At 38.9% G+C, this 21,562-nt stretch overlaps 1 gene segment (V, D, J or C); it reads right to left on the bottom strand.

The window, feature by feature from the left end:
• Positions 1-3,176: 3,176 nt before the first annotated feature.
• On the bottom strand, positions 3,177-3,667 carry LOC310924957 (T cell receptor beta variable 29-1-like). The segment is given in 2 exons: positions 3,619-3,667; positions 3,177-3,520 (listed from the first exon to the last, which is right to left on the bottom strand).
• Positions 3,668-21,562: the final 17,895 nt, after the last annotated feature.

Genomic DNA, 21,562 nt, shown 5'->3' with positions numbered 1-21,562 from the left:
CGCTGTTTGTCCTACTGTGCTGTAAATGTCGGCCGGAGTCTGGTTGACTTGGTCACTGAGAGAGGAACCTATTGAAAAGACATCAGCCCCCAAAAAAGGATCAGTTTAAGTCGCATCAAAAATGGTTTCAAGGTAAAATCCACGTTCATTAAATGTTTATCACCTGAAACAAACACAGTGTTAAATGCAATGCTCAAGAATAAGATGTTCATGATTCCCTGAGTGTTTTGTTATTTAGAAGAATAATTTCTTTTTAAAAGGTTATTTAATTTAATTTAATTATTATTATTATTGTTATTTTATATATATAATAATAATAAAAAATCAAACAATCATCTTCAATGAGATTGAGTGAAAACAATATAAATAGGCAATACTTATATATATATACTTATATCTGATCAACATGCAATTCACTGATTACATAGTCGCATTTATTCTAATAATTAAAAATGATTCTACAGGTACAGTAAAAATTCAGTGTGCAGTAAAATACACTAATCCTACTGTAAATACAGAATTAATGTGCTTTTTGATTACCTGAACCCAAGATAGCATTAAAGCTTATAAAGAAGAAAATTATCATCATCTCCATTTCTCTGAAATTTAAATTTGAATTCATTTTAGGTCAGTGGGGTTGTGATAAACACAGTATATGCAGCCGTTCTCTTCTCAGGAACAGCATCCAATCAGCAAAAAGAACATGAGTTTTTTTCTTTTTTTTAAGTTGGGAGGAGTTGTCATACTGTCTGTTGCCTGTTTTCCAAGCAGTCAGACCATGTCTTCCACTTTATAATAGTGGATAATAATAGAGAATGATCTGATTAGTTATTATTTTTCTTAATTTACAGAAACGTATTACAATAGGCTTAGTTGCTAGTTCTAATAGTCATATTCATTTCAGTATTCATAATGGAATCAAACATTTAACCTTAGCATTCACATTTATTATGGTTTTTATTATATATACTTTTAATGATGTCCTATTCTGGCTTGTTTTTTTGAATCTCATATTAATGGTGTCTTGTAAGCTCATTTTGGCTGAGCGTTAAGAGGCAAATATCTGTTTTCGGGTGTTCTTTCGGTGAGCTTTAATGAAGAGAAGATGGATAAGGTCACATTATTTTTCTTTTCAGTTTCCTGGTGTGTATTAGCAGGAAAAGAGATGGTTTAATGTTGCATCTGTGGTGATTTCCTGCTGTAGATACAGGTGTTCTCCTCTTCACAGAAGTTATATGGTTGTTTGCACACTGAGTTTTTGAAGATGTTAGAAAGTAAATGCCACACAGTACTAAATGCCACTGTCCTCTGAAACTGTTGTTTCAGTTTGAGCACATGAAGTTAAGTTTTCTATTCTCCATTTCCAGTCGCATTTAAAGGGACACTGTGTAGTATTTATGGGTTTATATGACCCAAAATCCACTTTTGTACACATATTATGTGCTCCTGCATTGTCTAGTCGCTGTATAATAGTTTTTGTTTCATTTTCGTAGTGTTTCAAAAATTCATGTACAATAACATGGTCGCGGGCCGCTGTTGCATAGCCACGACGCCATGTTTCTACGGGAGCCTGTAAGGACAAACGAGAGAACAAATCAAGCGTCTCTTTACTTGTAGCGGAAGTCCCGCCTCCACTCGCTCCGTTTCGTCTGTTACGGCCGCGGTAGCTCGCCCTCTCCCTCACCTCACGAACCTCATCTGCTGACACGGAGAAAGACGACGAGGACGACATTTGACCAGCTGCGGATACCGTAGCGCTCAGGAAGGGAGGGGGTGAGCAGAGGAGCAGTTTTTTGTTGTAAATTTCAGCCTCTCCTCTAGATGGCACTATTAACTACTTACTTCACCTTTAAAGGTCCCATATTATACCCTATTAACCCAAGTTAAACTAGGTCCTGGTGCCCTAATGAACATGTCTGTGTCATGCTTTAGTCAAAATATCATAAGGATGAAGCACAATAGCAGTTCAATAACTCTGCCAAAACAGTCTTTTTCAGAACGCTCGGTTCTGTGCCTGGTCATTTACATGTGAATGGGACCCAGGTAAACACACATCCACTGCTTCCAGGGGAGTGTCGCCACTTATCACCTATTGTCATGCACCGTCGTCACAACCTTCTCTCCATATACCCCATAGTAATGTCCGTTTACCTGTTGTTACTGAGTTTCACCGTAATGCATAGAGTGACCACGATTTTGGCTTCTCGCGATCATAAAAACATTAAAATGGAAGAAAAACGATTAATGTGCCGCGTGGCGTGTATGTAAATTCCCATGCTAGAAAAAGACCCTGAACGCACCAGTGTAACTGCGGCTGAAAGTGACGTGTGTGGATCAACAACACGAGGAGAGAACGTGGAAACACGACAGAAAGGAAGCCTTTGGTTGAGAAGAAATGTAGGACAACATCTACATCTTTCTGTAGTGCTTTCAAACGCGTGCTCCTCATATCACCGATCCACACACACCACTCGCTAACCGCAGGCACGTAACTGTTGCGTTCAAAAAGATTAAAAAGTTGATTTTGCACAATAGGGGACCTTTAAGTGCTGTTGAAATGGCTTTTTCTGAGTGTAATAAACATATCCAATCAGACTTAGGGCAGAGTTGCCTGGTGGCCACTGGTACCACAGGATCATGTTATATGATGATATTGAATGGCTGCAGCTGATTGTTTTTAAATTATGAGGGAATCCTAATATTGTTGATGGAGTATGGTCCACTTTGGTGCACTGTGAACGCCCTGCATTAAAAGAATGAATATAAAGGAACATAAACGAAACAGAGAAGGTGACAAAAGTCACATTTTCAGTCAAAATGTTCAAGTCAAAACGCACAGGAGGGGAAGAGAAGCAGCACACTGATCTCACTGATGTTTCTGATCATCTGAGCATGGACTGACAGACTGAGCAGACATTAAGGGATCAACGTAGAGGGGAGGAGATATGTTGTGAACAAGCCTATGGTTGCTGCTCTTCTGCTGTGGTGTAGAAGAACGACATGGAGATATAGATAACAAACAGAATTGCTCAACTCATGACCATATCATGAGGAACACCTTTCCATGCTCAGCCATGGTCTCACATTTGCAATTAAAAATGTTGCTTGCAAATAAACCAAATGTGATTTATGTCCTATTTAACTGTGTTGCTTGTCAGACGGTGTGTCTGTGGTTTTTAGTGCAGCTTGATGGGTATCTGCGTCACAGTGAGTGTGGCTATGCTGACAGAACACAAGTACACGCCGCTGTCACCTGGTTTAACGTTGTTCACAGTGAAAGATCCTCTTTTAGGTTCATTCTTCACCACTGAGAATTTGTCTTGGCTAAAATCTCCAAAGTCGTGCTGGCTTCTGTAAGGCACCGTGGAGACGATGTGTTTCAAACTCTCCCCAGGCAACTGACGATACCAGCTCATCTCTAAGTATTCACCACCAATATCTTGTTTGCACCTTATCTGAGCCGATCGACCCCTCGCTACCAGTAAAGCCGGGATCTGGTGGACTCTGGTCCTCCTAACATCTGCAAACAAACCATAAATCAGTCAACATCAGTCAAACTTTCCTGACAAAGGTGAAAAAACGAAGTGTAATTGTAAAATAAATAAATAAATTGGATACCTGCAACATGGAGCAGAGAAACAGTGATGATGATGAGAGAAGAAATCATCATGAATACTGGTCCAGAGGTAGATGAGACATCACCTCATTCATCCAGTCATGTGATGTGATATTGTCACATGATGTCATTACTGTGGGAACACACACTTGACAGTTGTTTGTCTGATTTTGACATTTATTACTCTCCTGAGCATTTTAAGTACATATACTATATTCTTCACTCGTCACTCATGTAGTGAGTGTTATGTATTCATTCTTTATTTATGGTTATTCGCTGGACAAAGATATAGTGTACATAGAAAAACTCAAGAAATTAATTAAAAAATTAGTCCTGACTGAATGTAATGGTTTGAAAAGTTAAATTCAAGGTTCAAGATTCAAGGTTTCTTTATTGGTACCCAAGGGTAAAATTATTTTGCAGACAGGAAATACAGCAGTTCAAAAATACCAACTAATAAATATGATAAATAGAAAAAACATTCTCACAGGTTACAAAACAAACAACAACAAACAAAGCATCACAACATACAGCCTGTGAATCTCAGGGACCTTTAGTAAAAGTGCATTAGTACAAGTACTGAGCAGAAGGGAGGGGGGCACTAATGGGAGAGTAAATGTTAGCCTATGCCTATTTCATTCAGAGTTAAAGGTGCATTATGTAATAAATCTAAAGCAACTGGCCATAAAATCCTCCTAATATGTCACAGAGACTCAGGAATAATGTTCATATAACAAACTGAACTCACCAACAACAACAGTACAGACAAAATATTTGCATTAAAACAATCTCTTGCAGACTGCAAATCATGTTTATGTTTTGAAATTATGTATGCTTTTTTTTCCTTCCATTTTTAACCCTTAAATTGCCGGGTTTAATCATGATGCACCACCATTTTATGATCTAAAAAACACAAAAAAAATTATATTTTCAATATAATTCATGCAGACTGGATTTTTTTTGGTTTGATAATTGCAGTCTGGTTTATGTGAAAGATTATTTGCTCATTATTTTGTCAGATGTCGGAGTGCTTTGCAGATTTGAACTTTTGGGGCTATGGACGATTAAAAAGTATACGTTTAAGAAATTATTAATTCCGTCAAATGGTAAATGCAACGTGCACGCACGCACACTCAAATGCATACATGCCACTACACACATACTCTCATGGAAAATTACCGCCTCAAAGCTTGTGTGGAGAGTGGAGGGGCGGGGCTTAGTGGGAGTGCCCTTGATCAGAAAAGCAGGGTTTTTTCCTCCATGTGCCACATATTATGGCAAAAATCATGCGATGGAAATCTGTCAGAGCAAACATTTAAAGCATCATGCTTCAAATGATGTGGAAAAAGTATTAGATTCATGTTTTGAAATCTGAAATATGCCGTGTATTTCAGTTGATTATGTAGAGATTTCCAGGACTTTAGTCCTTTCACAGAAAAAACTGTCTTATCTCAAACGAGTATAAAACCCAACATCTTTCTGGTACACTGCTAGAATTTTTTTGTCCCTATGTCTAGAGCACCACCTCGAGGTTATTAGATGTAACATGTAACTCATTTTGCAGCGCGAGCAACAGTTGGATATTTGTGCAGCCTCCCGAGTCACCTGCATCACTGTGTTGACTCACTGAACAAAAATACAGCCCACTGTCCTCAGGCTGCAGCTTCTCCACTGTCAGAGATCCAGAGTTAGCGCTGCTCCTCGTGACTGGATATTTGTCCTTACTGAAGCCACTCATATATTCATGTGGAGGAATTGTAGTTGTTGTAACTATTTGCTTCATCGTCTCTCCAGGCAACTGTCGGTACCAGTACATCAGGTAATGAGTAGCGTCCTTAGTATGACTGCAGTTCATGTTGGCAGACTGACCCTTGTCCCTCCACAGCAGACGAGTCTGGGTCACGTCACTGCCATCAGTTAGACCTGGAGTGGTCGGTAATCACACATGTAAGGCAACAGGACAACTCCTATATGCACAGACAGCACATACATACATATATTCATACATTCCTTTTAAGTGGCCTTTTGAGGGAACTGCACAGGACATACATTATGTTATTTCAATAACATATTATGTTATTGAAATTCGGGCAGATTTTTTACTCCACATTTTGACATTTACAGCTCAAATGACAGCGTCTTTTGCACCAGGGCGGTCACTTTCAGAACACTGAGCAAATGTGGTGTTTAATAATATTTTCTATTTTCAGCAACATCAATACGATTACATTAGATCTTACCTCTTGACCAGAGCAGAAGTATGAAAAAACTGTGGAGGCTATGTTTGAAATAGTCCATGTTTTACAATTCAGAGGTTTGAAGAAACTCAATCTTCTTGAAGCTACGTTTGAAGTGGGAGTGTCTCTTAATGGTGTTTTTGAGTGTGAGGGTGTGAGTTTAAGTATCTGCTGACAACAGATTCTTCACCGTGAACGTTCCACTGTGAGCATCAGTGTGTGAAACCTCCTATTAACAACCTGCCAGTTGTATTGAGGAATATTTTTGCATACTTTCTGCAGACTTTATGTTGCTACCCTGACTGACCACTTCATTAGGTACACAGGATGCCCAATATCGATACATCATCTACAACAAGACATTTTGGGCCAATTCCAATTCCTATCTTAACCCTCAATCTTAACCCTTATCTTAACTGGCCCTCAAAACCAAGTGTTGAGGGTTATTTTGTCACGTAGAAATGGGACACCCCTTAAATGCAGATACGTCTTCAGACTGCAGGGGGCAGAATAACGCGAAAGCTGCATCCAGTCTGTCAACTCCAAAAAAGAAGAAGAAGAACACATTTACGTCAGGATTATTTATTACGATCAGTTTGTCAGTCAAGTTATTAGGTTGTCAGTTAGTTATAAGATGATACTCATACAAATACCACAACCACGGACATATTCAGCTGACAGTTACCACACACCACGGCTTATTGAAAAGTAAACCATAGCAAACGATCGCGTGTGCGCACCGGCCGACTATTGACAAAAGATCGTAAAATAAAAATAAATGTTACGCAACAATGACGTCAGTAATCCATAATATGGGCCTAAACAAAGATAATACAATTATGTGAAAACACGCAATGCATTTTGGGTAGCCCTTGCTCCCAAGGGTGGTGTCGGAAAATCTCAATATTGAGGGCGATACAGCCCTTAAACTTGCCCCTCAACATAATTTTTCTGAGAATCGGGACAGCACTTGCACTAGAGGGAGAGCGCATTTTTGAGATTGAGGGTTAGGATTGAGGGTTAAGCAAGGAATTGGAATTCACCCTTTCACTTAGATAACTGCACCTCACTGGATGCTTTCTCTTTTTCAGACAATCCTCTGTAAACACCAGATATTGTTGCATGTTCAAATCCCAGTAGATCAGAAGTTTCTGAAATACTACCAACAATTATTCCACTTTTAAAGTAATTTAAATGAGCTCTTTTCCATATTCTGATGCTCTGTTAAGTACATGCTGTGTTATTTGCTGATTAGATATTTGTGTTAACAAGCAACAGTGTAACAGGTGTACCTAATAAAGTGGCAGGTTAAGTGTATATTAACTTCAAATATTCTTGCTTTAAATAAACTGGGACTCTTCCGCTGCGCTGTCTGCAGATGTGAGTTTGTTTTTTTAAACAGACGTTCAGTGGAATCAAGGAAATGTCCACAAACAACAACACCCCACTCCAATACTGCCAACATCAAATGTGTGTGTAAAAAGTCAGAATAATAATTAAATGACCAGGATAAATATACATAACAATGTAAACGGAGGACACTAAAATTATACAACACATAAGATGTAATGTCATAATAAACAAGAAAACATAAATATTTTTTGAATCTTGTTTGAAACAAATAATGTTATTGTTATTTATTTGGCAAAATACATTTATCTGAGCCACTATATAGAATAAATAATTGTGCTGGGCACATTAACAGTGTCGACGTCTAACGCACATTAACGCATGACATGTTTCCATGACGACTGACTGGTTTCCATGACGTCATGTTTACTCCCGATTGTTAAAATGAGTCTGTAATGTAACGCTAAACTTTAAAAACAGAGGCACATACGCAGTACACAGGTACGCTGGTTATTTGTAGCGCTGCTCTTTTTCGTGTAATAAACAGACCGCTCCAATTCTACTGTAGGCGCGCTAACGGCGCTACAGGAGCTAACAAAGCTAATGGAGTTAACTAGTAAGCGGTGCCTGGACTCCGGTGCCGTGTCACGTAAACATGGCGTCACACGTGTCTTTTTCCGGTCAGTCATTATGGAAACATGTCATGTGCGTTAACGGCGTAATATAATAATTTGCTTCCCTATAGACCCATTCATTGTATATAAACATTCCTAGCCTAGTCAGGATGCACGTGCAGTTTGGGGTCAGAAGGGGTCAGATAGTCTGCCTGACCCACGTTCCATAAAAAGATCGGTCAGATGATTTTAACACGTAGCCAGGTATCCAGTGGCCAGCTATTCACTCTTACCTTATAGATAAACCGAGCCCCTACAGGCGAGAAAGTCATCCTAAAGCAAACATGCCCACTAACAAGTCACTTAATGTCTATAACAGGCTAAGCTGGTGCTAAGTTGACTTGGTACAAGTTAATGGTACGAGTATGTGTTTTCGGACCCCAAACTATGCACGGATATTTCCGACATAGCTCTCGAAAGGGTCTATTTCACAATAACAATAATAATTATTTCAGTTAAAGAGCTCCTACATACTGGTGTATTAACTTTTCCTATAAACCATTTTGATAATTGCTAATGCTGTTAATTTAGGGCAGCTGTGCAGCTGTTGGTCTAATACGTTTAGCACCGTCAACACTTTCCATTTTGGCTTCCCCCAACCACCAGGGGGCAGAATTTCACCAGTCACTGCAATGAAAGTCAGATTTCAAACTCATTGAAATGACAATACTTGGGAACTTGCAGACTTTATTTAGATGTTGTAAATGTGTTTTACAAAGGCTGAGCTTCTGTCCAAAAGAAAATTAGATTTTCAAGAAGTCATTTTTTCCGACTAGTTTACTCTTGGGGGGTAAACATGATCAACCAAAATAAAGCAAGATTTTTTTATTTGGACTGCAACTAATGATTATTTTCACACTTTATATATTATCAATTAAGTGAGTACTTACTGGTCCAAAAAAAATCAGAAAATGTTGATGTTTACTTTAGTAAATGATTAATAGTCACACACAGCCCTAGTTACAATATGTTACAGCATTTTTTTTATTTTAGTTTTTTAAACTAACAATAGAGTTATCATTCACATATTTATATTATCACAGATTATTATTGTCACGTTTTTCCTGTTAAATCTGTTTTATTGGAAATAATTGTCTTGCCCTAAATTTGACCTTTCTCTGAATAATATCTAATTCTACTGGTGTGTTAGAAAACACTGCAGCTCAAGAGAGTATTCATTTCCTTTGGAAGGGAAATGGAAATGTATGAGCATGTATTATTATGTTCATGAGGAGATCAAAGTTTTTCAGATGTCAGACCCGTCATGTTGTTGCTGTTGCTGACTGTTAATCTGATCTTCACAAACATGTTTTTCAAGGGAACACATGGATACAAACATGTTGTTCAGTTTAAGTCCCACTGGGTTCTTTACATATATAAATACATTCAGACAGGAGTGTTTCCTTCAGATATTGTCTAGTATTTGTACTAGAACTATTTTCAGTTCAGCTTATTATCTGTAGTGTATCTTACTACATTAAGATACCAGAAAATATTCACATTTAAGAAGCTGCAAAACCAGAGAGCTTTATACATATGCTTTTATACATAGCCATCCATCTTCTACCACTTTATCCTCTGTATGAGAGTCGCAGGGTTATTGATAGATATTTTCATCCCAATTCAAAGCATAACAAAGAACCTCAGCTTTTTATTTTATTTAAATGTATTACACATTACAAATGTATTATTCACATATTTCCTGCTTTTTAAAAGCATGTTTTTCAGTAGATGACAGTGAGCCGCTCCGGTGTGTCATATAATGTAATGCTTTAGTCGATGGTTGAAGCTTCAGTTGACACAGAAGTGTTAGGTTCCTCAGCTGTTTGGCTCAGAGCTGTGACTGTGGGTTGGTGCAGAGCTGCAGGTGCGTCCTGAGAGACGTGGGTTGTGGTGTTTTACACTTCTGTGTCATTTCTGAGCGAGTTGTGCAGGATGTTCTGTGACCACATCCTCTGCTCTGCTGTCGCTCTCTGCTCTTCTGCACACTCTGAAACCTCCTCTTCATTGTTTACACAGATGAGAATGTTCATTTCCTGTTATGTTGTCGACACAAGCTTGACATTTACTCTTCTTTTGACACTTATCCATGTTGCGTAAACAAGCTACAATACACTACCTTTGGTGCAAAGTGTGGAAAAACTGGTAAATCTTGGGTTACCTATAGATGTGTGTAACTGTCAAGTTTTCCTAAGCTGAGATGTTTCAACACGTGTAGGTGAAGAAAAGTTGATTCTCAGAAAACGATTCTCGCTGGTGGGTGAGCTGCTAAAATACTTCTCACCATCTCTGGAAAATGTCACCCCATTTTAGAAGGAAGTGCTGTTTCACTGTGATTATTCAACACAGTCTCACTCCCAGAACGTCAAATAGCGACTGTGGGTAAGGGCCCTTTAGCGTCAGTCACTGACGGAAAAAGTGCCCTTAGCCGTCGTCTGCTGACGGAGAGAGGGTTCAATTCACTACAATGCTATGCCGTCCTCGGCGATATTTGACGTTCAGAGCGGGTGCTCAATCAGCCCATTCATTCCTGTATTAACCCGACCACGTCTGTAGTGGACGATGTGAGCATCCGTCCTATTGGATAGTTATGAGGAAGCTTTTATGATCAGATTTTTCAATGACGTCAGGTTACTAGGGGTTACGGCTGAAAGAAGCCGGAAGTACGTCCTTACCGTACTATTGTTTATGCTGTAATGTCATAATATTGTTGACAATAGTTTATTGGGAACTCCAAACTATTCATGTTGTAAACTTACTGATGTGATATGACAGCATACATAATAGGCTTATTTCAATCTTCCTCCTGTACCGCAGTGTAAAATGTTCGTATCTTTATAAATAAAGTTATGTATTCAAAAGTGCGCCATCAAATGCGAAGCGACCTTTAGCGTCAGTCACTGACGGGAAAAGTGCCCTGAGCCGTCGTCTGCTGACGGAGAGAGGGTTCAATTCACTACAATGCTATGCCGTCCCCGGCGATATTTGACGTTCAGAGCGGGTGTTCAATCAGCCCATTCATTCCTGTATTAACCCGACCACGTCTGTAGTGGACGATGTGAGCATCCGTCCTATTGGATAGTTATGAGGAAGCTTTTACGATCAGATTTTTCAATGACGTCAGGTTACTAGGGGTTACGGCTGAAAGACGCCGGAAGTACGTCCTTACCGTACTATTGCTTATGTTGTAATGTCATAATATTGTTGACAATAAAGTTAATTGGGAGCTCCAAACTGTTCATGTTGTAAACTTACTGATGTGATATGACAGCTTATTTAATTTTTCCTTCAGTGCCGCAGTGTAAAATGTTCGTATCTTTATAAATAAAGTTTTGTATTCAAAAGTGCGACATCAAACGAAATGCGCGATTCACGTATCTCCGGTCCACACTCCAGAGCAGAAGGGGGCGATAATGCACCTAGAGATGGATGCCAACCGCATATATATATATAAGAAAAGGAAGAAGATACAAGTCCTCATGGTATGCGACTGGCGTACCTGGCTGCATTTGCAGTTTTTCTTCTCAGGTAAGAGCATGCGTGCATGGTTAAGAGAGTAAAAAGCAAAATACAGGCTAAAGCAAAAAAATGATTTTAACAGCCCAAATGTAGCTGGTAGCCCATTTAGAACTGTAGAGTATCAATTTAATTTAATTTGATTAATTTAAGACACTGCGCTGTCATAAATGTGCGGAGACGTTAGCCAGCTAGCTAGTAGGCCTTAAATGGGGGCTTTAAATGTTTAAATGTCTATTTTGTTGTAATTTTATTTTAAGAGCATTTAGACAGCCTACCCAAGAGTCTACCATATCATTTCCCACTCCTCCAACATGTATGCCTACCGCTGTCGATCATAGACCGTATATATATATATAATGATTATATCTCGGTAAATTAGCAACATGTTTGCAGAATAAAAATTCTTTATTTAATTCCAGTTTGTATTCTTAGTAGTTTTTAAATGAAGATGTCCTTTTTGTGATAGACTGGAAAAATATCACGTGATAGCTTTATCAAAAGCTTCTTCGAGTGGGAGGCTGTGAGGTATGAGGTGGGCAAGGTACAATAAAAATGTATGATGTCGCAGTGTTTGAACTAATTACAAGAAATAAGTCTCTTAATGTCTACCAATTAACCTTAGCATTTGAGATCTCATAAACTGTCCCTTTGTTTTATTTAGATCTGAGGAGCAGGCCATTTTTGATAACATCTTCATCGCAAAGGATGAAGACGTAACACGATTTGTCAACTACATTCACAGCACGACTAAACATGTAATATTGCAGATTATAATTATATATCCAAGAATACAATAATCTCCTATTAAAGAGTATTGATATGAACTGTAAGTCTCTTGACCATTTTCATCAATCAATTTTAATATTGTAGGTCTCTGGAAGAGCTGTTTGTGGCGGGGAATGGTCAGCGGCCCGAGAGACGTCCCAAAAATCAGCCAGCAAACCGGACGAGGACGGACTGGAGCTGGCTGTGTGTCGGCATGGAGTCCTCCTTTGTGCCCTCAACATGTACAGAGGAGAAATTTTTGCCTATCCCCTTTTTCTTCAGGAAAAGCTGGCCAGTAGTAGGCCTACATTCTTTTGCATGGATGTAGCCTGCAAGTATTGGCCATACCTGGAGAAAATCATTAAAAGCTGCCCTGAGTTTGAACATCTGCTGGAAATGAAGCCCTTCCTCTCTGTGTTTCATGCAAAAGCTCATTATTTTAAATGTGAAGTAAGTAATCATCACCATATGACAGAATAACTTTATGTGAAAACCTTAATGTCAACATTGACAAATTATAACATACTTTGTTTTTTCATATATTTTAAACAGATCAAATGGAGTGGAGCATTTCTGGAGGGGGCTGGGTTAACACTTGGGGAGGAGGTGGAACAAGTGAACGCCTTCCTCTCTAGGATAGCAGTTACGACAAAGCACATGTCAAAAGCAGGTGAGTTGGCCACATCACATAGTATAAACTTTTGTTTAGGAAATAGGAAAAATAGTGATCACATCATATTTTCTATTTTCTGTTTTCTGTAGGGCGTACAGACATGTTAACGCTCATGGCCATGCGGTGGAATGAGCAAAAGTTGAACAACTTGGCCACCTACCTGTCCCGCAGATATTTAAAAGTAATTACATTTTTGGAAAGTGTTTAAGATTCTTTGGTAGTTATCGTTCAATTGTGGACTGATTTTTATACTTATTTCAATGTCTCTGATTCTTTGTAGACCACAAAAGCTCTTGAGGTCAAGACCAGGGAAGTGGAGTCGATGAAGACGGAGTTGGCAGCGACCGATGGGCAGTTTGACGATTGGGTCAGGGATGTAAAGGATTGGGCAGAAAGTGAGGAAATTATTACTGGGGTTTTTTCAGCAGAGTTTATGACTCACTTTTATGTACATCATGAGTTAGTTTTTTCTTAGTTTCAGAATTAGTGATAACAGTATTTTATAAAATTCTTCACTAACTAGTATCCAGCTTTCAGGATATATTATGATACATCGTAGTTATAGCAAATGTTGGGTTAATAGAAAAATGTGTTTTCTGTTAAGTTTCATTTCAGATTCAAAAATACATAAACTAAGGTTTTCAGTTCATTGCCTTGATAATATGGTATTGGTGAATTAAAAAAAATTGCGACGAAATCTCACTACTATATAAGTTACTCAAAGTGTAACACACTTTTCTTCTCTACAGCAACAACCAACAACACGACAGATGCTGCTGCCTTGGCCAGGAAGATAGAGATGCTGGTTGTGAGTGTGAAGAGACGCTCCCAGCGGCTTTATAAAGACTACAACTCCAACAAAGGTCGCGCAAGGATCCGCCGGAAGATCAGGGAGGAAAAAGGGATCTTGACTGCAGTTGTACAGCAGTACAACAGAATGGTTCCAAGCACAGACGCGTTGTGCTTGGAAACCATTCTGTCTGGAGAGACAGCTTGGCCATGGCAGCTACCTGACAATGGTAGGGACAACGGCTGTTTAATACTTCCAGCAAATGTGGCACACTTTTAATGGATTTATTTTTATTTTTCAAACGTATGTATGAAATTCTTGACCTAAATGCTTCACAGACACTGTCGACCTCAGGACAAAGAGGAGAGTCTTTGACTGTGTCATGGCGGAGCGGCGACTTCGAGAAGAAAAAGAGATCCTTCTGTCAGAGATGAACCTCCACTGGAAGTCCCTAACTGTTCGAGGGGATTCCTTAAAAGAGCTGTCCTCTCTGAATACAAGGACAGCAATGCAAGGTATGTTTTGGGATTTGACATCACATGAATGTACGCATCAATGACTGATGATAAAGTCACTAATACTGGCTTGGTGTTATGTTCAAGATTCACCGTGGGCTTTGACTGAAGATGGGATGAAAGGTCTGCAGAGCATCGCCAAACAGAAGCTACATCGTGTCAGGGAAATGATGGCTTCTGCGAGACAGTGCTACCTTCAAGTTTTGACTGGAACAGAGAACTTCATTCAAAGCTTTTCAGAGGAATATTCTGACAGTGACTCCGACTCTGACTCTGACCATGAGAATCTGGAGTGAACGCTGCCGCGAACAGGGCGTGAATATGATGGTAATGTTGAGCAATGAAGAGCGTGCAGAAATGGGTCCTTTAGTTCCTGGTGCTCCAATGTGCAGGGTAATGTCTGCCTACACCCACCCACAATCAGTTAGTTAAACATAATTTGCAGAATTGATTTGTGTAATTTATATTGTTTAATATTACATTGTTTGAGTGTAAACTGTTAATTATTGTTTCCTTTTTTCAAGCAGGTCGCTTGGTGGGGGATGACTCTCTGGGGACAAAAGGCGTGGCCAAGGGCAGCAAGCACCTGTATACGATCAGCTTCACTGGACCAAACCATCGGATGTGATGTCACAGGGGAATTTGGGATTTCGTTTTGGATACAATAAAACCCTACTTTTCTTTGGAAATTCGACCGTGTCCTGTTCCTTCCTACTTGGTCCCTGACAGTCCAATACCAATAAAGTTCACTATCAACATTGTTGCTATTATAATTTAAAAAAAAAAAAGCCTCAATTAATTCTTACTTTCCTTGGTTACAATAGATACATTATGTGAACTACATTAATACAATAACTATTTTATGCCGCTGTATGCTATGTGTAGATTAATATGACGATGTCATCTTGAAATATTACCTTCAATAACCTTACAGGCTGGCTGTTTTGACTGATAGAGGCGCATAGAGCACATTGCACAAGCATCAAATAGTCCAGATTTGGCTTGGTTGTAATACACATGCGTGTAGTAATTGAATAGTAAGATCGCGCTGCTCGACGCAGCCGGCGCTCCAGACGGCCGTGTTCGCGCCCATATTACCGTAATACTCGCGCCTTTTCGAAATCCGTCATTGAACGCACCCGTTCTTTAGGACAAACAGCAGGTGGAAACACGTCTAAAATAAAAGGCTATAAATGTAGCCTATATTATATCTTCACAACAACAATCTCGACACAATATGAACAAAATATGCTCAGGTCCTCTCTTGAAAAACGGGCAAAACCCTAACCAGGTAAATCTATTAAAAAAAAAAAAAAAAAAACTACAAACGTTCTAAAAATGCAATACACACAAGTGTGCGGCGCCGTGTTTTTTGTAGTTCTAAAGTGTTTTCCCTATTATGTGAAAATGTGTCAATTAACTTTGCAAGTGTATTACATGTTTTAGGGACTGGGGAGCACATTTATTTGGTCAGATTTAATTTTTACTATTGTTTATTGGGTGAAATCATGTTTTTTCCAGGTTTTGACCCCACCCAGTTACCCCCCTGTTGATCTGACAAAAGGCCATGATAGAAGAAGTCAAGAGCTTTCCAAAAATGTTTCCCCCATTTTTGTATCTAACTGTGTTGCTTTTCTATAAGCCTTTAAAAGTGCCTTAAGTTCAAGGTTCAAAGGGCATTCCTGAGGAGCAGGAATCACCCACAGTGTTCACAGTGGTATATCTGTACTCTGCAGATCAAGACCTTTCCAACGATGTCTTCAATGTCATCCTACGACAAAGTTTCATTTTCATCTTGCTCACTGCCAAGGCACTCTGATGTGTACTTTCTCACAGCCTATATAGAGCCAAGATGGATAAAATAAATAAAACATATTTTAAGGGATATTTAGTGGCAAAATGTGTTCAACATATTCATAGTGAGCTTATCCTTAGTCATGCTTAACAATTTGGAGCAGTTTAGACCCAGTTTAGCTATTGTGTCCCCTTCCCCAGGGCTAATATGATTGCCCTGGATGAACCAATAGTATATAATATGGTAATGCTAGTGTATTTATGTGTGCAGTTAAGTTATTTATGTAGTAAATGACCAAGATATGTGCTTTTGAAAGACAGTAGGCCTGTGCCATAGTAGTAACATGCTGTGCATGGTGAAGGGAGACATATAGGCCTACTTTACAGGACAATTAATGGTTTATATTAATCACATGATATGGATATGTCTCTTTACCCATCTTTCCTCTTTGGGTAATTATTGTTGTATTTGAATAACAAAGGTCTTTCTGGTCTATCCTGATCAGAAAAAGACAGTATATATGGTGGAGAGTAGCTTTAAAGAGTAAGGCTTATTGTGTGTGTTGTTTTGGAGGTCAATATATAGAGCCTATCGGAGGTTTAGGTTATTAAGACTTAAGTTAAAAAAAAATACAAAATTAACATTTTCACTTTTTATTTTCAACAAGACAGACAAAAACATTACATAATGAGGCAATTTAGCATTTCAAAATGCACAAAAAGACAACAAACATACCAGAAACAATACTTATATAAATAAAAATTATAAAATAATATACATGTAAATAAAATAAAATACATACATTTATAACCTAAACATATAAACTGAACTCAACAGGATGTATTTTTGTACTGCTCCGCTGGCTCCCACGTGTCATCCCATCCTTGCCACTGCCAGGAAATGAAAGAGAAAACACATATGAAAAGATAGTAAAGCTTAAAGGATGACCTTCATTCTGACATAATACATTTTTTTTACACTTTGCTTATTAAAAATGTCTTGCTTATTAGTTTGTCATGCAATAGTACATCTTAAAAGCAATTAAAGTGTTTGTGTGCACTAACACTACACAAAGTTTTTGTATGTTACAATGGGCGGACTACAAGTTGGTCACCAGTCAATAACCTCCCACTGTACTCCACAGTGTTCGGATGAGATCAGGAAAGAGTTGCTACTACACTAGTTTAAATAGACATTGTCGTTTGAAGCGGTATGTATGTTGTTGTCTTGTGCTCCAAAAATATAATAACAACAAATAAGAAAATACTGTAACTACTGCTCAAGAACATTCCTCCCGTTTGTCAAAAATCAATTGGCCCCCCTAGATTAGCCTCTAGGGCAAAAAAGGGCACAAAGGACACTGTCGTCTGCCTGCTGCATCTCTGTCCTCCAGCACCTAGAATCCTCAGGCATTCTCACCAGGATCCTCTTTGTCAACTTCAACTCGGCTTTTAATAACATCCAAAGGAAAATACATGACCTCAACACTCCACCCATCCTGATCCATCTCTTGCACAACTTCCTCTCAGACAGACGGCAAGGGGTTCGGGTTGACACAACAACATCACCGACACTGCCATCCACACTCTCCCATCGGACAATAATTCTGTATTAGTCTACCACAACACTGTCGCACTGCATGAAATAAAACAATCAACTGTAATCAGCCAAAAGAGTGTATTTAAAATGGAAGGATATCTGCTGTAGCACTGTATAAATACTTTTTTCCCGTCCAGCACACCTGTTTGTGCTTACCATTTAGAGCATGGTTGCCACCTCACTTTCACCTCTTTTTTTCCCTGAAAGGCATGACATTCGAAAAAAATTATTAATAAATAACATAAAGTAGATATGAGGGAAAATTGCAATTCAGACAGAGACAGTTCTTAAATATATCTGTACTAAGAAATCACTTAATATATTTAATAATTGATCCATTTCCAAAAAGCACCTATGACAGCAAAGCTGAAAAAACATGCCCAACGGTGTTGGTGGAGACAGCTGCATAGATTAACATGAGAGTGTTTGTGTGCCGTTACAAGAACGATTAAAAAAAACCCATCTGAACGCATTTGGTCTTGACAGGTGATAAGCCCAACATCAGAATTGGCTACGTTCAGCCTAGTGATAAATACAGCTAAAACTGCAACCAGTTACAGGAAACCCTGCATTTTGCATGCTCAGCTTCTTCTTATAATGACAGGGGGGCAGCCCCGCTGTAAAATTAATATTGGAGAAACTGAAAGAATCTCTCATTATTATTTCAGCCTGAATGCCTGCTGATGTAACCTGTATGTCAGACTTTACATTTTGTAATTTTTCTCACCAATCTTGTGCCCTAAAATCTTTAAATTGTCCCCTTGGAAATTACTCAGGACATATCACTTTACATCTACATTTGACCTGAACATGAGTAGAATAGGTAATCTTTAAATTACTTCTATTGTTTCAAGCCTTGTCTTATGACTGAGTGTCTGTCCTGGTGCAACCGATCCCAGGACAGAGAGGCTCTGCAGTAGGCGAAAAACAAATGAAACTTTCCAGAACATCATAGGACATCACCATCTACACTCATCAAAAGTTTAGATGATGGTAGAGGGTTCCAGGTGGAGTGCTACAACAAGGGTAGCAGTGTTTATAATCTATTGTGGTTTATAACCACATTGTCTTGTGTCATCACATCGCGCATAATTCTGTACGGGGCACTCCTCGCTCTCCAGCCGCCCGACAGTGCTCTGTGGTGATGCCTTGCCCATCAACACCTTCCACCAGCTGTTTTCCAGAGTGGATCATGGCACAGAACTGCCGACAGCTAGAGTCACAGGCCGCCCTCTCCAAAACAATTGGACAGCCAGCGCATTATCAGGAGTATTACCGCTGATCATGTGTAGAGGCCTTGATTGTGCAATTAAAAATCATCATGATTTGACAATCAGTTTAGTATAGGAAAGACATGACAAATCAGATTCGACTCTGTAAATTCTTAGTTGGGGACAGCCCTTCACTACACTATTTGTTTTATTGTCTTTTGAAACAAAGGACTACAATTTGCCTTTTGTAATATAATCCTCATACAACACTGTGTGTAGAATGAACAATAAATTGATTGTGAACCTGTTTTTTCATTGTATTTTACCAGAAAACCAAGAGGAAGAACGGAGAACATACTTACGTTTACAACTCTTCTGTCAACAATTTCTTCAAAAAAGAAGATTTTCTGGGTCCGGTGTTTTCTGCATTCTAAAGAAAGAAAGAAAGTAAAAAAAATACAAAACAAATTAGAAACCCAAGTATTAAGAGCTCTAAAGCAACAACTCTAACAATTTTATTTTAAATAAGGGTAGTTTACTTCTACCAGTGAAACAGTTTAAAATAAACCTACAATATGTTATGCGTGTCGATCAACTAATATGGGGTGTCCACACTGAAAACTAACCACATGTGCAGGTTGAACTTTTGTATTTAGAAAGTTTTGGCTTTTTACTTGCAAAGTTGTTATTGCTCTTACTTAGTAACTACAAGCATAGTGTGTGTCTGTGCGTATGTGTTTGTGCTGTATAATATACTGTTCCTTTAAAAAAAAAATGTGTCCTCTATATAATAAATGAACTTGAATAAAACAGCAAAACATAATAACACAGTAACACATTATTATATTGTTTCATAACAATATTCAGGGACAAGCCTTGCACACAACTGCATGGAGCAAAATGGGTGAGTTTGCTGTTGCATGGCAAAAACCTTATTTCACTATAGATGCACAAACATACCACAAATGCATATTTTATTAGAAATATGTTGGGATAGGAATTCCCAAATACTTTCCCTGTGATGTATTTTGGTAATATTGAAGATGTCGTGATGAGAGAAGACATATTTAACTACATTTCTTATAAAGGACAAGATGTTACCAAAAATGGCTTGTAAATGCCATGTATATGCAATACGGGACATACTAATATTAAAATGTGTGTATATTCTGTACATATATGAATGTGTGTATGTATGAATACATTTGGATTTGTTTGTGTATTTGTAGGAGGTTATTAGGCATGAAGAACAGAGTAAATCTAACCTTTCACCAGTCTTTTTTTCAAGGGAGGAGAGGAGCTGGAGGTTGGGGGGGCAGGCAGAGAGGAGGTGAAGGCTGGAGAGGGAGTAGGCAGTGTAGTGGTGAAGGTTGGAGAGGGAGGAGGCAGAGAAGGGGTCAATATTTGGGGGAGAGGGGGCAGAGTAGAGGTGAAGGTTGGAGAGGGAGGAGATAGAGTAGTGGTGAAGGTTGGAGAGGGAGGAGGCAGAGTAGTGGTGAAGGTTGGAGAGGGAGGAGGCAGAGTAGTGGTGAAGGTTGGAGAGGGAGGAGGCAGAGTAGTGGTGAAGGTTGGAGAGGGAGGAGGCAGAGTGGAGGTCGAGGTTTGGGGGGACGGTGAAACAGGCACCAGGTGAAGAAAAATTTCAAAATCTTGTGCTGGTGCTGGTGCTTGTTCTTCCACTTGTGCCTTTGCTTGTGCTGGGCCTGATCCTGCTCCTGTTTTCCCAGCTACTTGTGGAAGAAGCAACTCTGCAAATATAAGGAAAAATAACTAATTAGTTTTTAGGGCTACAGTAGAGGATTTATTTGTCTGGTGTGACAAAGAACATCTGGTGTGTTCTTTGTCACACCAGATGCCCAACTGGCCAAGTCTGGAGCGCTCTGCTGAAGAGGGCAGATGCAGCTCGAACAGGTCTTCCTCTTCAGGGAATTTGGGGCCTGGCAGGAAGAGCATGGCCTTGTTTTGGGCTTTGTCATTCTGCAAATAGTGAAATGTTTGCTGTCAGTTCATTACAGTATCAAATACATAAATATGGTACTTCGTTTCATTCATTTATATTGGTCCTATTACAAGCTATAATATGCAATCAATACTTGTCATAGTAAACTTCCACAGGTTAAAATGTTTTGTAATGTCTATTTTATTGATGCACATTGTAAATATACAAAGACAAATGGCAATTAGGTTATGTATACCATCTGGATGTACTGTAAGGGCTGCCAGTGGGAGGGTATGACTGTATAATTAGTCAAATGTCTATCAAGATTAGCCTATATAGTGTATGGACTTTAAAAAAAAATTAAAATTAAATGGCAAATATAACAAAACAAATACATTTGTGTATGAAATGTCTATTTTGCTGCACAAGAATATCAGAATGACAGTCATAAATGTGTAAAATTAAGACTCCAATTCAACTAAAAGCCACTTTGGGCAACAACTAGCCTATAATTTACTAGTAATATTAGTACTAGTAGTAACCTAGCTAGCTAGCCATGCGAGAAGCTTTAACACAAACATTTTTTAGAGGGAGTTATCTGAAAGTTTCTTTCTCCCTCTATTTCTTACACAAATCGTCTTTTTTTTAGATATTTAATTTTTGTTAGGCTATTTGTGTCGAGGTTGAAATAAACATGACAGTTTTCTACAATTTACCTTGGTCTGGTGCAGCGGAAACTGTAGGTCTGGTAGGCGAGTCGATCCAGAGTTCCGAAGAATCACGACCGGTCCCGACTACTCCCGACATGAGTCACGTGTACTACAACTCCCAATGTGCACTGCGGTGTTTGGTGTTTGTGTTTTGTGCCCCCAACAGAGC

Source organism: Microchirus variegatus (genome assembly GCF_963457635.1).
Source record: "Microchirus variegatus genome assembly, chromosome: 3".
Taxonomy (NCBI): Eukaryota; Metazoa; Chordata; class Actinopteri; order Pleuronectiformes; family Soleidae; genus Microchirus; species Microchirus variegatus.
Note: the sequence above shows the minus strand (reverse complement) of the source record. Positions and strands in the feature narration are given on the sequence as shown.